General features: G+C 51.5%; 1 protein-coding gene across 2 annotated transcripts in view; it reads left to right on the forward strand.

The window, feature by feature from the left end:
* Nucleotides 1-13,818, forward strand: part of RNH1 (ribonuclease/angiogenin inhibitor 1) — a 102,671-nt gene that overhangs the window by 15,880 nt on the left and 72,973 nt on the right. Inside the window, exon 1 of one of the 2 annotated variants that reach the window (XM_065591984.1) lies at nucleotides 1,434-1,925. The exons of the other annotated variant lie outside the window; for it this stretch is intronic. The gene's annotated coding sequence lies outside the window, so the exon portion shown is untranslated. Of the gene's footprint in view, nucleotides 1-1,433; nucleotides 1,926-13,818 lie in introns of those variants that run through there. 2 annotated transcript variants of the gene reach the window in all.

Here is a 13,818-nt window from a genome sequence, read left to right on the forward strand (position 1 = left end):
AATCAGCAAAATGTGCCTTTTTGGCCTTTACCCCAGAGCTTGAACAGAAGTCATTTCACAGGGATGTATGGGAGGCAAATGCTTTTTCCTTTCTAGCCTCTCCATACAGATATTCAATTTAGCAAGAGAAATTGTGTTGTCCCTCGGTTGATCTGCCTGTTAGCCACCCCCTTATGCCTTCTCCTTTTAATCTTCCTCTATCCTCACTCAGTCAGCTCTGTTCCCATCACCATCCCACTGCTCTGTCCCCCTGCTTTCTGGCCAAGGAGAGGGCTCCTCTTTTATTTATTTATTTGGTAGCTGATATCTGAAGGGGAAGGTGGGAAAGTGTTTATATTGCACTGAGTTACTTTATAACTCATTAATACAACATAGAGAATGGGAGGGCTATACACCAGGTTGATGATTATTGTTAGTATAGTGTTGCAAGGTTCTTTAAGACTGTAGGAGACAGTCTCCATCCCCACCCCAAAGAACTTACAGTCTGAGACCCTGGTCTTGCAATGAGCTCTGCATAGGACTTAGAATGGGCACAGTGCAGGGGTCCACCTCCCTAGCATTCATTGCAGGATCAGAGCCTGTGTTTAGACCTAACATGACAAGTGATAAGAGGGAAGGCAGAACAAAGGCTATAATTAAGACTGTGACAGATATTGTAACCCCGGGCAGTATTTTAATTTTATGCATGGTTTGTGTGTCGTGTTTTACTCCATGGGGGAGGGTTACCATAGCTCCTACAGAGATTAAAACTGTAGGGGGTGATTATCCCTGAGATTGTAAACAACTCTGGAGAGGCACCACTCCTTGGGGTGGTTTGCACATACTGGCTCCATACTGTGTTTTCCAGAGACTAGGAAACAAAGAAAGGGCTTTTGGTATAAAAGGATGAGCTTGAATTGATGCATGACCATCATTTTAAGTCACCAAATATACATGGTTCTCTATCTAAGGAGAGGCGCCAACCCTTGCTGAAGGGTTGAAAGGGATGTTGGCCAGGTATGTTTAATATGGGTTTAAATCTGTTTATTGTTTTAATGTTTTGTATCTAATGCTTTTACCTAAAGAATAAAGGTGCTTGTTTTGAAAGAGCTGTGTGATAACTCGTAACTGCAGGCAATACACTGGTCATAGGCTTCGGAGAGAGTGCAAAGCACAGGTGCTGGCTTTGGGCAGACTGGGTTGCTGGGGATATCACAGATCAGAGAGCTGTGCAGCCTTAAAACCCCAGTCAAGGAGGGAGAGAGATCCAGATCTCTGCTCAAGAGAGGTGACAGCTGGGAACTGGAAACTTTAAGTGGGTGCCCTTGAGGGATGACGGAGATGGAGGGAGAAGATAGGTGCACTTACCACTGAAACTGTGAGACAGGCTAAAGGGTGGCCTGTTTATCTCTGTATGAGTTCTTTAGTAAGTCAGGTGCTAGAAGCTGGGTAGCAGTAGCCAAGGAAGGATTAGGAGAGCGAAGGGGCAGCAGGGACAGACAAGCCTGCAGCTAATCTGTGCCATACGCTGCAGGAATCATGTACTGCAATGGCTCCATCAGCCTGTGCCTTTAAGAGTGTGTCATGATGCCTCCCTCTGAGCCATAGTCATGCGTCAATCGATTCCACTGACATTAAGCAGGTGAGGGACGCTGTTACTAGGAAAACCCCACTTGCTAATGTGAGACAGTGGGCAAGCCTGAACAGGGCCCCACTAGAGCTGCCAAGAGAGCTCTGCAGCCAGAGCCAGCTGCGCTGTGCTTCGCTTCGCTTCCCTCAGCCACCCTCCCTCCCTGGGGGAGCGGCTCTGCGGGGCACTTGACTGCTCTCCACCACTTAGACACAGCTATAGCAGGCAGGAGGAGGGGCCTGTGGCAGCCAGGGCAGGGGTGTCTCCAGCAGAGCAGGAATTCTGCTTCTCTCTTCGGGCCGAGGCAGAGGATCTGGTAGGAACAGGATCTTTTCCTCTCTCTCTTTCTGCTAAATGCTCTTATCAAACTGTAGCTTTATGCCTGTTAATCACAGCGCAGGCGTCTGGCAGGAGTTCTATTTGCAGGCTTAGACATGCTTTAACTGAGCCAGGGTTTTGCAAATCCTGCTGGGGGTTGTTGGGGAAAATCTGTCTCTTGAATGCATCGTTGGCAATGTGATTTCAGGACTGAAATGCAAAAGAGGGGTGGGGACGCTTCATTTCTTGTCCAGATTGGTTAGGAAAATTACAGTGAATTCACTTGAATCCAAGCCACTTACGGGTGCGTTTTGTCTGAAATGCTGGTATCTAATCAGGGTTTAATATTTGCCAGGGCTGAGCCCCTGCACCTCTAGACTTGGCAGTTCACAGCCCGGCACTTCTGGGTTTGCTGCGTCAGTTATGAAAGTAAAAATATTGCGTGAGCCCCAGCACCTCTTTCATTACAAATTAAGCATTGTGTCTAGTTATGCCACTGTACTTTTAACACACCCATCTTTGACTCCGTTTGCTGTTGGGATGGGTTACCACGCGGTCAGGCCTAAAACGTGGTGACTCCCAGATGGTCAGGGAGACTAAACGGAAGTGTTTCGGAGCATTCTGAACCTCAGTAAATCCTTGAACCACCTCCTGCTTTTCATTCTCAGAGCACAGTGACTTCCTTTTAGTCGCGTCTGTATAGGTTTCTCTCCCGTGCTCATTCTTGAGGTGAGTTTGTTTTTTTAAGGCCCGAATCACTGTTTGATTCCACCCTAACCTGCTAGCATTTGGTCCTGAGAAGGATCTGTTGAGGACCCTGGTACAAATGAATAACAAGACCTGCAATGCCTTCCTCAGACACCTTAGTGTTGAGAAACTTGCTTGCCACCAGGGACTTGCAGAGCACAACAGCAATAATTGGCCCTTTGCTGTGGTGGTCTATGCTGGATATGCAGATCCTATATACGCCTGATACTATTCCAGTTCATTCAAATACCCTGACATGGCTGCAAAATCAGCTGCTCATAGTTAAGTTTTCACCTAATATCCATCCCCTTCCCCCAAATCCTTTTTTGAGCTTTTCTCCTCCCCTCCCGCCGCCCAGTTCTAGCTGATCTGTGTAGACTGTGGCTTTTTAGCCTTTAAGTTAGGTATGCATATTCAATAAAAGCCCCTTTGGTATACTGAATTACTGGCAGTATTGAGGCAGTGGCTGCAGGTTGTTTTACACCCTTTGTAACTGAGCGTTCTGTTCTCTTTTTGTGGGTCCTGCAATACTTTTCTTTTCAGAAAGTTTGTATTGAGCATTTTCGTTCCACATTGTCAGCTTAGTCATGCACTCTCTGCATAGGCATCATCCTCTCAAAACTGCTTTGTGTAGTATTTTACAATGTTTGCCTACTGGATGTTGGTATTTATTTAAACTGCATAACCCTAGCTATGAGGCAGCAATCTATATGATTTAATTAAGGTAATATTTATACAGCATCCTATGATTTGTACAGTAATTTATAGAACAATTAAATGACTAGGAGTCTGGTGGCACCTTAAAGACTAACAGATTTATTTGGGCATAAGCTTTCGTGGGTAAAAACCTCACTTCTTCGGATGCATAGAGTGAAAGTTACAGATGCAGGCATTATATACTGACACATGGAGAGCAGGGAATTACTTTGCAAGTCGAGAACCAGTGTTGACAGGGCCAATTCAATCAGGGTGGATGTAGTCCATTCCCAATGTCCCAGAACTTAATTGTAAGTTCTTTAATATGACAAGTGATCACAAAGGAGCATGGGCTTCAGGGGAAAACGGACAAAGGTTACTACAAGACTACGTGATTACTTATGTTTGCTTTGGGTTTAATGGGATGTTGTGTAGGTTAGCTTTTTTTTGTAAATATTCATGGCTATAAACAAAGCCTAATTTTCTGCTGTGTAAATGGGTAAAACAATTTCAGTCAATAGAACCACACCTATTTAAAACAGCTGAGAACTTGCTCCTACAGACTTTAATTATTGTGAGAACTTTTTACACTCTCCTTTTCTTTCACATTGCTGTTGGGCAATGCAGCATAGGAGAGGAAGAGAGATGGGGTGATGGGGAAGGGGCCTGGAGGGGGAAGAGTGTGAAGGCGGACAAGAACAGGTGGCATGATTACATTGGCTTGGCCGGAGTGGTAACAAAGGGAATACATGAATGGCAATCACAACAGTAGTTAGTTCCAAGAGAGAGACCAAAGCATTAGAGCAGTAAGAGCTCTGAAGCAAAGATCAGGAGGAGGTTCCAGATGGATGGACAATGGCGAAGTGTAGGTCTCCTGTGTTCTGGAGACTGAGGTCTTCTCCCTGCTGATCCTGCTCAAGTAGCGGCATCTCGGGGGAAGCTGGGCATAACAGGCCACCCTCAGAAGGGTGCTGGGATACGCAGTGGGGGGAAGCTGCTGTTTCTGGATAGCTCAGTGACAGGCCATTGAGGACAGGAAGGGGAGTGGGGCTGGCTTGATGCTCAGAGCTATTGCTGCCTGTATAGAGGCGAGCGACATGGGGCTTGGGTAACAGGTGGGAAACAAAGGAAAAGACGGTTACTCACCGTTGTAACTGTTGTTCTTCGAGATGTGTTGCTCATATCCATTCCATTAGGTGTGTGCGCGCCGCGTGCACGATCGTCGGAAGATTTTTACCCTAGCAACACCGGCGGGTCGGCTGTGGAGCCCCCTAGAGTGGCGCCTTCATGGCGCTGAATATATACCCCAGCCGACCCGGCGCCCCCTCAGTTCCTTCTTGCCGGCTACTCCGACAGTGGGGACGGAGGGCGGGTTTGGAATGGATATGAGCAACACATCTCGAAGAACAACAGTTACAACGGTGAGTAACCGTCTTTTCTTCTTCGAGTGCTTGCTCATATCCATTCCATTAGGTGACTCCCAAGCCCAACTTAGGCGGTGGGGTCGGAGTGAGACATTGCTGTGTGCAAAACCGCTGATCCAAAGGCAGCATCGTCCCTGGACTGCTGCACTAGTGCATAGTGTTCTGTAAACGTGTGGACTGACGACCAAACCGCAGCTCTACAAATGTCCTGGATCGGAACTTGCGCCAGGAAAGCCGTCGAGGACGCTTGGGCCCTCGTGGAGTGAGCGGTGAGGTGCGGTGCTGAGACACCTGCCAGGTCATAGCAAGTCCGGATGCAAGACGTAATCCAGGAGGATAGGCGTTGTGAGGAGACCGGTGAGCCTTTCATTCGGTCAGCCACTGCAACGAAGAGTTGCGTCGTCTTTCTAAAGGGCCTTGTGCGGTCAATGTAGAAGGCCAGGGCCCTGCGTACGTCCAGGGAATGCAAACGTTGATCCTGGCGAGAAGCATGTGGTTTAGGGTGAAAAACCGGGAGAAATATATCCTGGTTGATATGAAATGGAGAAACCACCTTAGGGAGAAAGGCAGGATGTGGGCGGAGCTGCACTTTATCCTTATGGAAAACTGTGTAAGGGGGCTCGGATGTAAGCGCCCTGAGTTCAGAAACGCGCCTTGCTGAGGTGATGGCTACGAGGAAGGCTGTCTTCCAGGACAGGTACAGAAGTGAACAGGTGGCCAGTGGCTCGAATGGAGGACCTGTGAGCTTGGAGAGAACCAGGTTGAGGTCCCACGTCGGAACGGGGTGACGTTGTTGTGGGTACATCCGGTCTAAGCCCTTGAGGAATCTAACGACCATCGGGTTAGAGAATACCGAGGACGCGAGTTCCCCTGGATGGAAGGCCGATATAGCGGCCAGGTGAACTCTAATTGAAGATATCGCCAACCCTTGCTGTTTTAGGGAGAGGAGATATTCCAAAATGAGAGGGATAGGTGCGTGCAACGGGGACGTGGCTCGCTGTTCGCACCAACAGGAGAACCGCTTCCACTTGGCCAAGTATGTGGTCCGTGTTGAGGGCTTCCTACTGCTCAGCAGAATCTGTTGGACAGAGTGAGAACACTGTTGCTCTGCCTGGGTGAACCATGGAGCAGCCACGCCGTGAGGTGGAGTGATTGCAGGTCGGGGTGACGCAGCCGGCCGTGGTTCTGCGTGATGAGATCCGGATACAACGGAAGCGGGATCGGTGTCCGAACCGAGAGTTCCAACAGCGTGGTGTACCAATGTTGTCTCGGCCACGCTGGAGCGATCAGAATTACCTGTGCCTGGTCTCTGCGCAATTTGAGCAGTACCTTGTGGACCAGAGGAAACGGAGGGAAGGCATAAAACAGGTGGTCTTTCCAGGGAAGGAGAAACGCATCCGAGAGGGAGCCCGGAGCTCGACCTTGCAGGGAGCAGAACACGTGGCACTTCCTGTTGTCTCGAGATGCAAACAGGTCTATGTGGGGAAACCCCCACTTCTGGAAGACGGAATGTATAATGTCCGGACGGATAGACCACTCGTGCGTTTGAAAGGACCTGCTGAGCCGGTCCGCCAGAGTGTTCTGGACTCCAGGGAGGAACGATGCCGTGAGATGGATTGAGTGGGCGATGCAGAAGTCCCACAGGCGAATGGCCTCTTGGCATAGAATTGACGAACGTGCTCCTCCTTGCTTGTTGATGTAAAACATGGCCGTGGTGTTGTCGGTGAGAACTAACACACAGCGGCCACGTAGGAGATTGAGAAATGCCTGGCACGCCAGGCGCACCGCCATCAGTTCCCGAACATTGATGTGTAGGGCTAGCTGAGGTGCAGTCCACAGGCCCTGGGTATGGTGCTCGTTGAGATGGGCGCCCCAACCCAGGGATGAAGCGTCTGTGACCAGGTGCAGAGAGGGTTGTGGGGCGTGAAACGGCATCCCCTCGCAAACCACATTGTGATCTAGCCACCATGTGAGGGAGGTCAGGACCGAGTTCGGGATTGTGACCACCATATTCAGGCTGTCCCGATGTGGGCGGTATATTGATGACACCCAGGTCTGGAGTGGGCGAAGCCGAAGTCTGGCATGCCTGGTTACGTACGTGCATGAAGCCATGTGACCCAGGAGGGTAAGGCACGACCTCACCGTGGTAGTTGGGAAGGTCTTGAGTCCCTGGATGAGGCTCGTGATGGTGCAAAAGCGATTGTCTGGCAGGACGGCTTGTGCGCGTCTGGAGTCTAGAACCGCACCGATGAATTCTATTCTCTGGGTAGGCTCTAGAGTGGATTTGTCCTTGTTGAGTAGGATACCCAACTTGTTGAATGTGCGCACTATTATGTGGACGTGAGCGCGAACTTGTTCCTTGGTACGACCGCGTACCAGCCAGTCGTCTAGGTACGGGAACACCTGTATCCCTTGCCGACGAAGGTACGCTGCCACAACAGCCATACATTTCGTGAACACTCTTGGGGCCGAGGATAGGCCGAAGGGAAGGACTGCAAATTGATAGTGCACTTTGCTTACTAGGAATCGCAGGAAGCGTCTGTGAGGCGGGTAAATTGCGATGTGAAAGTATGCGTCTTTCATGTCGAGGGCGGCAAACCAGTCTCCAGGATCGAGGGAAGGGATAATGGCCCCCAGAGAGACCATGCGGAACTTCAACTTTACTACGAATTTGTTGAGTCCGCGCAAGTCCAAGATGGGTCGCAGACCTCCTTTGGACTTGGGGATGAGGAAATAACGGGAGTAGAATCCCCTGCCCCTTAATTCCACTGGAACCTCCTCTATGGCCCCCATAGCGAGGAGCGTAGAAACTTCCTGTATAAGAAGTTGCTCGTGAGAAGGGTCCCTGAAGAGGGACGGGGAAGGGGGGGAGGAGGGGGGGATAGAAGAAAACTGGATAGCGTATCCCCTCTCCACCGTGCGGAGGACCCAACGGTCCGAAGTTATGAGGGACCAAGCACGGTGGAAGTGGGAGAGGCGATCCCGAAAGGAGGGGGCTGGATCCTGGGGGATGACTGGGGCGCCGTCCTCGACCGCACCTTCAAAAGTTCTGCCTGGGGCCTGAAGGTGGTCGAGGTGGCCCCTGGTTCTGGCCGGGTTGAGGGCCGGTCCACCTTCTTCTACCACCTCGCCCTCGCCTCCGGGTCGAGTCTTGTCTCTGACGAGGCGGGGGGGGGTAGAAGCGCTGAGGTTGCGGCCTAAATGGCCTGCGCTGGGGGCCCACAACATGCATCCCCAGGGAGCGCATGATTGTTCTCGAGTCCTTGAGGCTCTGCAGGCGGGAGTCCGTCTTATCCGAGAACAATCCATGCCCCTCAAAAGGCAGATCTTGTAGGGTTTGCTGCAGCTCCGGAGGCAAACCCGAAACCTGAAGCCAGGAGATCCTGCGCATAGCGATGCCCGAAGCCAGGGTCCTCGCCGCTGAGTCTGCAATGTCCAAGGAGGCCTGCAAGGAGGTCCGAGCCACCTTCTTGCCCTCCTCTACCATGGCTCCAAACTCTTCCCTGGACTCTTGGGGAATCAACTCCTTAAACTTCCCCATAGAGTTCCAGGAGTTGAAATTATAGCGGCTCAGTAACGCCTGTTGGTTCGCCGCTCTCAGTTGTAGTCCTCCGGCTGAGTAGACCTTACGGCCAAACAGGTCGAGCCGCTTAGCCTCTTTTGATTTAGGCGCTGCAGCCTGCTGGCCGTGGCGCTCTCGTGCATTCACTGATTCCACCACCAGTGAGCACGGTTGGGGGTGGGTGTACAAGTACCCATAGTCCTTAGAGGGGACAAAGTATTTTCTTTCCACCCCTCTCGCTGTGGGTGGAATGGAGGCAGGAGTTTGCCATATCGTATCCGCATTCGATTGGATCGTGCGGATCAGAGGTAACGCCACCCTCGATGGGGCATCTGCTCCAAGGATGTTCACGATCGGGTCGTGCACCTCCACTATCTCCTCCGCCTGCAGGTCCATATTACGGGCCATCCTACGCAGGAGATCCTGGTGAGCCCGAAGATCTATCGGAGGGGGACCCGTACATGAAGTGCCCGCCACTGCCTCGTCCGGAGAGGAGGAAGAGGATGCCTCCGGTGGTACCGGATCCAAGGGGGGGTCCCGATCCCCTTGCTCTTGGGCCGGGGCATCACCTGCACTTGGGTCCCTGGTGTCGGGTGGCGTGGACACCGAAGCCTCCATGCCTCCTGGCGGAGGCCGAGAGATGGTGGATTCTGGGGCCCTTCTAACTGAGTGACCCGAGCGAGAGGTCGATGGTATTGGAGCCCCTTGTTCTTGGTGGTATGCCCACGGGGTCCAAAACGACCAGTGAGATGGTCCATGAGATTGGTCCTCTGCCATCTCCTGCCAGTGGCCGAAATTTTGTTCATCGGCGCGCCCTTGAGGGGGGTATGCCGATCTCGACAAGTCCTCCGAGGAGCGAGACACCGATCTAGACGGCCATGGCGGTGCCGAGAGAGATGAAACCATCCCGGTGGGTTGCGGTGCCGCACGGTGCCGGTCCGGAGATGATCTATCTCCGCGCGGTGCCGGCGATCGGTGCCGGGACCGCGACCGGTGCCGATGACCTCGTCGGTGCCGGGAGTCGGATCTGGACCTCGACGAGGACCTGGAGTATGCCCGGTGCCGGGAGCGACCCCTCGACGTCGAGCGCCGACCGTAGCGGTGCCGAGAACTACGTCTCGACGTTGATCGGTGCCGACGATCATAGCGGTGCCGAGACGAAGAGCGGTGCCGCGAAGTAGATCTTGGCCGCGAGTACGACCGGTGCCGAGACGATATTCGGCGCCGGGACTGCGAGCGGCGTGGGGACCTGCTTCGGGACCTGGACCGGTGCCGAGGTTCCAGCCCCTGTGATGGTGGGCGCATCAAAGCAGGTTTCCCCCTCGACTGGACCGGGCGAGTCAACGGTGCAGTCGGTGCCGGTGGCTGAGGCGGTGCCGGCTCCGTGAGAGCTATTAAGTCTCTCGCCGCCGCGAAGGTCTCTGGAGTCGACGGGAGGCACTGTATCACCGCCGGCCTGGGGGGAGACGCTATTTGCACCGGACTCAACGGCCTCGGCGCCGGAGTCGACGGTGCCGGAGGCAACTGTTTCCGTTGCTCCACCGGTGGACGCGGCTCTACCCCCGACACTGGGGGAGCTGGCGTCTTCGGCACTGATGTCCCCGTCTTATGGGCTTTTTTATGCCCTGGGGATAAGGACCGGCGCCGAGGCACTTGCTGTGTCTGCGGTGCCGACGAGGTCCGGTGCCGGGGAGGCTTGTCTGACGCCACTCGCGTGGTCGTCGCAGCCGGTGCCGCCGGGGCACTGCGCACCGAGGTGCTAGGTGCCGGGGCCTTGCTCGTGGAAGGAGCGTCCGGGCTAAGAGCCGCCTCCATCAGAAGTTGCCTGAGCCGAAAGTCCCGCTCCTTCTTCGTTCTCGGACGAAAGGCCTTACAGATTTTACACTTGTCTGTCTGGTGTGACTCTCCCAGGCACTTCAGACAAGATTCGTGCGGGTCGCTCGTGGGCATAGGTTTAGCGCAGGAGGCGCACAGCTTGAAGCCGGGAGCGTTGGGCATGAGCCCGGCCCCGCGGCCGGGGGAGAAAGGGGGGAGACGACCCCCTTAACCCCCTGGACTATTTAGAACAACTTTACAACTACTTAACTAACTTACAACAAACTCTAAGACTATAACTATAACTACAACTATGATACAACAAGAAAAGCTAGGGAAAGTGGAGAACAGCTAAGCAGCGCTCCACAGTTCCAACGACCGTCAGGGGCGGTAAGAAGGAACTGAGGGGGCGCCGGGTCGGCTGGGGTATATATTCAGCGCCATGAAGGCGCCACTCTAGGGGGCTCCACAGCCGACCCGCCGGTGTTGCTAGGGTAAAAATCTTCCGACGATCGTGCACGCGGCGCGCACACACCTAATGGAATGGATATGAGCAAGCACTCGAAGAAGAATCTCACAGTTCGAGAGAGCAGAGATCCCTGCTCGTGCAGGGGAAGCTGAAGATTGCTGCTGTGCCTTGGATCTTTCCTCCCACCCCTCTGCTTCCTGTGTTAGGTGGCTGTACTTATTTGCAACTCCTGATATACACACACTGAGGGAAAAGGAGCAGAGGATGGAGAGCAAAGGGGAAACACTGCAACAAATTGTGTGGTGGGAGAGGAGCAACGAGACAGTAAAAAAAGGGATAAGAGAAGAATAGTTTAAAAATGTCCTACTTGGTCTAGTCTAGGTCACTCCTACAATTGCTCCACCTGTCCTATGGGCGCTCCTCCCTTTGAGCTCCCATGTTGGGGGATGATCCTCCACTCTGCTTGGAGACCAGGGAGTCTGGAGAATTGATAGGGGCCTGTTCCTGTCTATCAGGCAGTTCCCCGTCATCAAGATCTCAGAGTGCAGGACGAGCTAGTGTAGGAATATTCCTGGTGGTGTAGAAATCCCAGGAGCGGAGCTCTCACACTGAAGGCAGGAGACTAGACTCATAGACTTTAAGGTCAGAAGGGACCATTATGATCATCTAGTCTGACCTCCTGCACAATGCAGGCCACAGAATCTCACCCACCCACTCCTGTAACAAACCCTAACCTATGTCTGAGTTATTGAAGTCCTCAAATCGTGGTTTAAAGACCTCATATAGGGAGGAACAGGGTGGTGGCACTTACCAAGAGGAACCTAGCCAGATGGAGGGAAAAGGAATGAAGGCGATAGAACTAAGCATAGAAAGGGAAAAGGGGGAGGAGGGGGAAAGAGAACAGTTGGTGACTTAGCATGACTAGTGCCTTGTAGCCATATACACAGGAGATTGCTTAAGTGTTTCTACCACACCCCCTGGAGTTTTCACAAGGGACACGAGGACAGCCCCTTTCTCTCATGGAAAAGTACTTGGGCTTTTCAGTGCTTGTAGGTAGCAGGCAGAACCTCACTTTGAGAGACAATCTACATGGAGTTCAGTTGCTCAACCTCTGAAGACAGAGTGGCTGAGTCACTTCTGCTGAACAGGGAGTGTAAGTATTTCAAGCATGAGGCTTGGGCCCCTAAATCATCCCCTCTAGCTAATAGAAGAGAAAAAACAAGTCATAGGTGCAAGGCACTATCCACTAACAGCAGAGAACCACCTTTTAAGCTGCTCCTGGACAGAGCACTTTGGCTCATACCCACAAAGGTATTTAGGCTCCTAACTTTCCTATTGGGCAAGCAGGAGCAACAGGATTCAACCAGCTAGGGCCTAGCTTTCACAAGTGCTGAACACCCTTCTCCCCAGCCAGTCGTCGCTACAGATTTTCAGCACCTCTGGAAGTGAGGCCCAAAGACTGCTTCACTATCATGTCACTCCTGACCTTTCTGTGTCTCTGGGTAAGCAGAGAAGGGATAACAGTCCTAGGAGGAGAAAGAGAATAGCCGTTAAACAAAACAAGTGCAGGCAGATCAAAGCAGTGGCAGAGCATGTTAGTTTGAGAGAATTCATCAAGTAGATATGCAGAGGAAGAAAGAGAAGGGAGGACACTATTACCTCATTTCCTCACAGATGAGAAGGAAGACAGAAAAGAGGGAAGAATAAAGGCCAAAAATAATGTAGGTGTGGGGAGCAAGTGGGGAAAAAAAAATCTAAAGTGACAGGAGGAGGTAAGGGAAGAACCTGTTAGAGAAAGAGAGATGAAAACAAGGAGTTCCTTAACATGGGGGAAGAGATTGTATGTAAGATTTTTAGCTCCCCACCTAAGCCCTGCTGCCACAGTGATCTCACAGAGAGCTCATTATAGGGCCATACATAGCACTGATAATTAGCTGGAGAGAGGAACTCAAACACCTTTCCCCAACACATCAGAATCTTTCATCCCTTTACCAAAGGGAGGAACAAAAGACTAATTCCCCACCAAAGAAACTAAAACAAGACCCGTATGGTGTCAGTTGTACTCTAGTATTATGAGTCTCTTTGGATAGTCCACTTCCGGGTGCCGGGGACAAAGCATATTGAGCAGTTTCGATGCTGGGTTTCACAATTCCATAAGAACTGCCTTTGCTTTTTGGCCAGGGGGGTGTAGGCCTTCTGATGCCTTCTGGTGTAGCCCTTAATCCTGGCTGTCTCAAAGTTGCTTTTGGCTTTCCTGTTTCATAGATTCATAGATTCTAGGACTGGAAGGGACCTCGAGAGGTCATCGAGTCCAGTCCCCTGCCCGCATGGCAGGACCAAATACTGTCTAGACCATCCCTGATAGACATTTATCTAACCTACTCTTAAATATCTCCAGAGATGGAGATTCCACAACCTCCCTAGGCAATTTGTTCCAGTGTTTAACCACCTTGACAGTTAGGAACTTTTTCCTAATGTCCAACCTAGACCTCCCTTGCTGCAGTTTAAACCCATTGTTTCTGGTTCTATCCTTTGAGGCTAAGGTGAACAAGTTTTCTCCCTGCTCCTTATGACACCCTTTTAGATACCTGAAAACTGCTATCATGTCCCCTCTCAGTCTTCTCTTTTCCAAACTAAACAAACCCAATTCTTTCAGCCTTCCTTCATAGGTCATGTTCTCAAGACCTTTAATCATTCTTGTTGCTCTTCTTTGGACCCTTTCCAATTTCTCCACATCTTTTTTAAAATGCGGCGCCCAGAACTGGACACAATACTCCAGCTGAGGCCTAACCAGAGCAGAGTAGAGCGGAAGAATGACTTCTCGTGTCTTGCTCACAACACACCTGTTAATACATCCCAGAATCACGTTTGCTTTTTTTGCAACAGCATCACACTGTTGACTCATATTTAGCTTGTGGTCCACTATAACCCCTAGATCCCTTTCTGCCGTACTCCTTCCTAGACAGTCTCTTCCCATTCTGTATGTGTGAAATTGATTTTTAATTCCTAAGTGGAGCACTTTGCATTTGTCTTTGTTAAACTTCATCCTGTTTAACTCAGACCATTTCTCCGGTTATCCAGCCAGTTATGCACCCACCTTATAGTAGCCCCATCTTATCGATAAGAATATCATGCGAGACCGTATCAAATGCCTTACTAAAGTCTAGGTATACCACAT

Source organism: Chrysemys picta, chromosome 4 (genome assembly GCF_011386835.1).
Source record: "Chrysemys picta bellii isolate R12L10 chromosome 4, ASM1138683v2, whole genome shotgun sequence".
NCBI lineage: Eukaryota > Metazoa > Chordata > Testudines > Emydidae > Chrysemys > Chrysemys picta.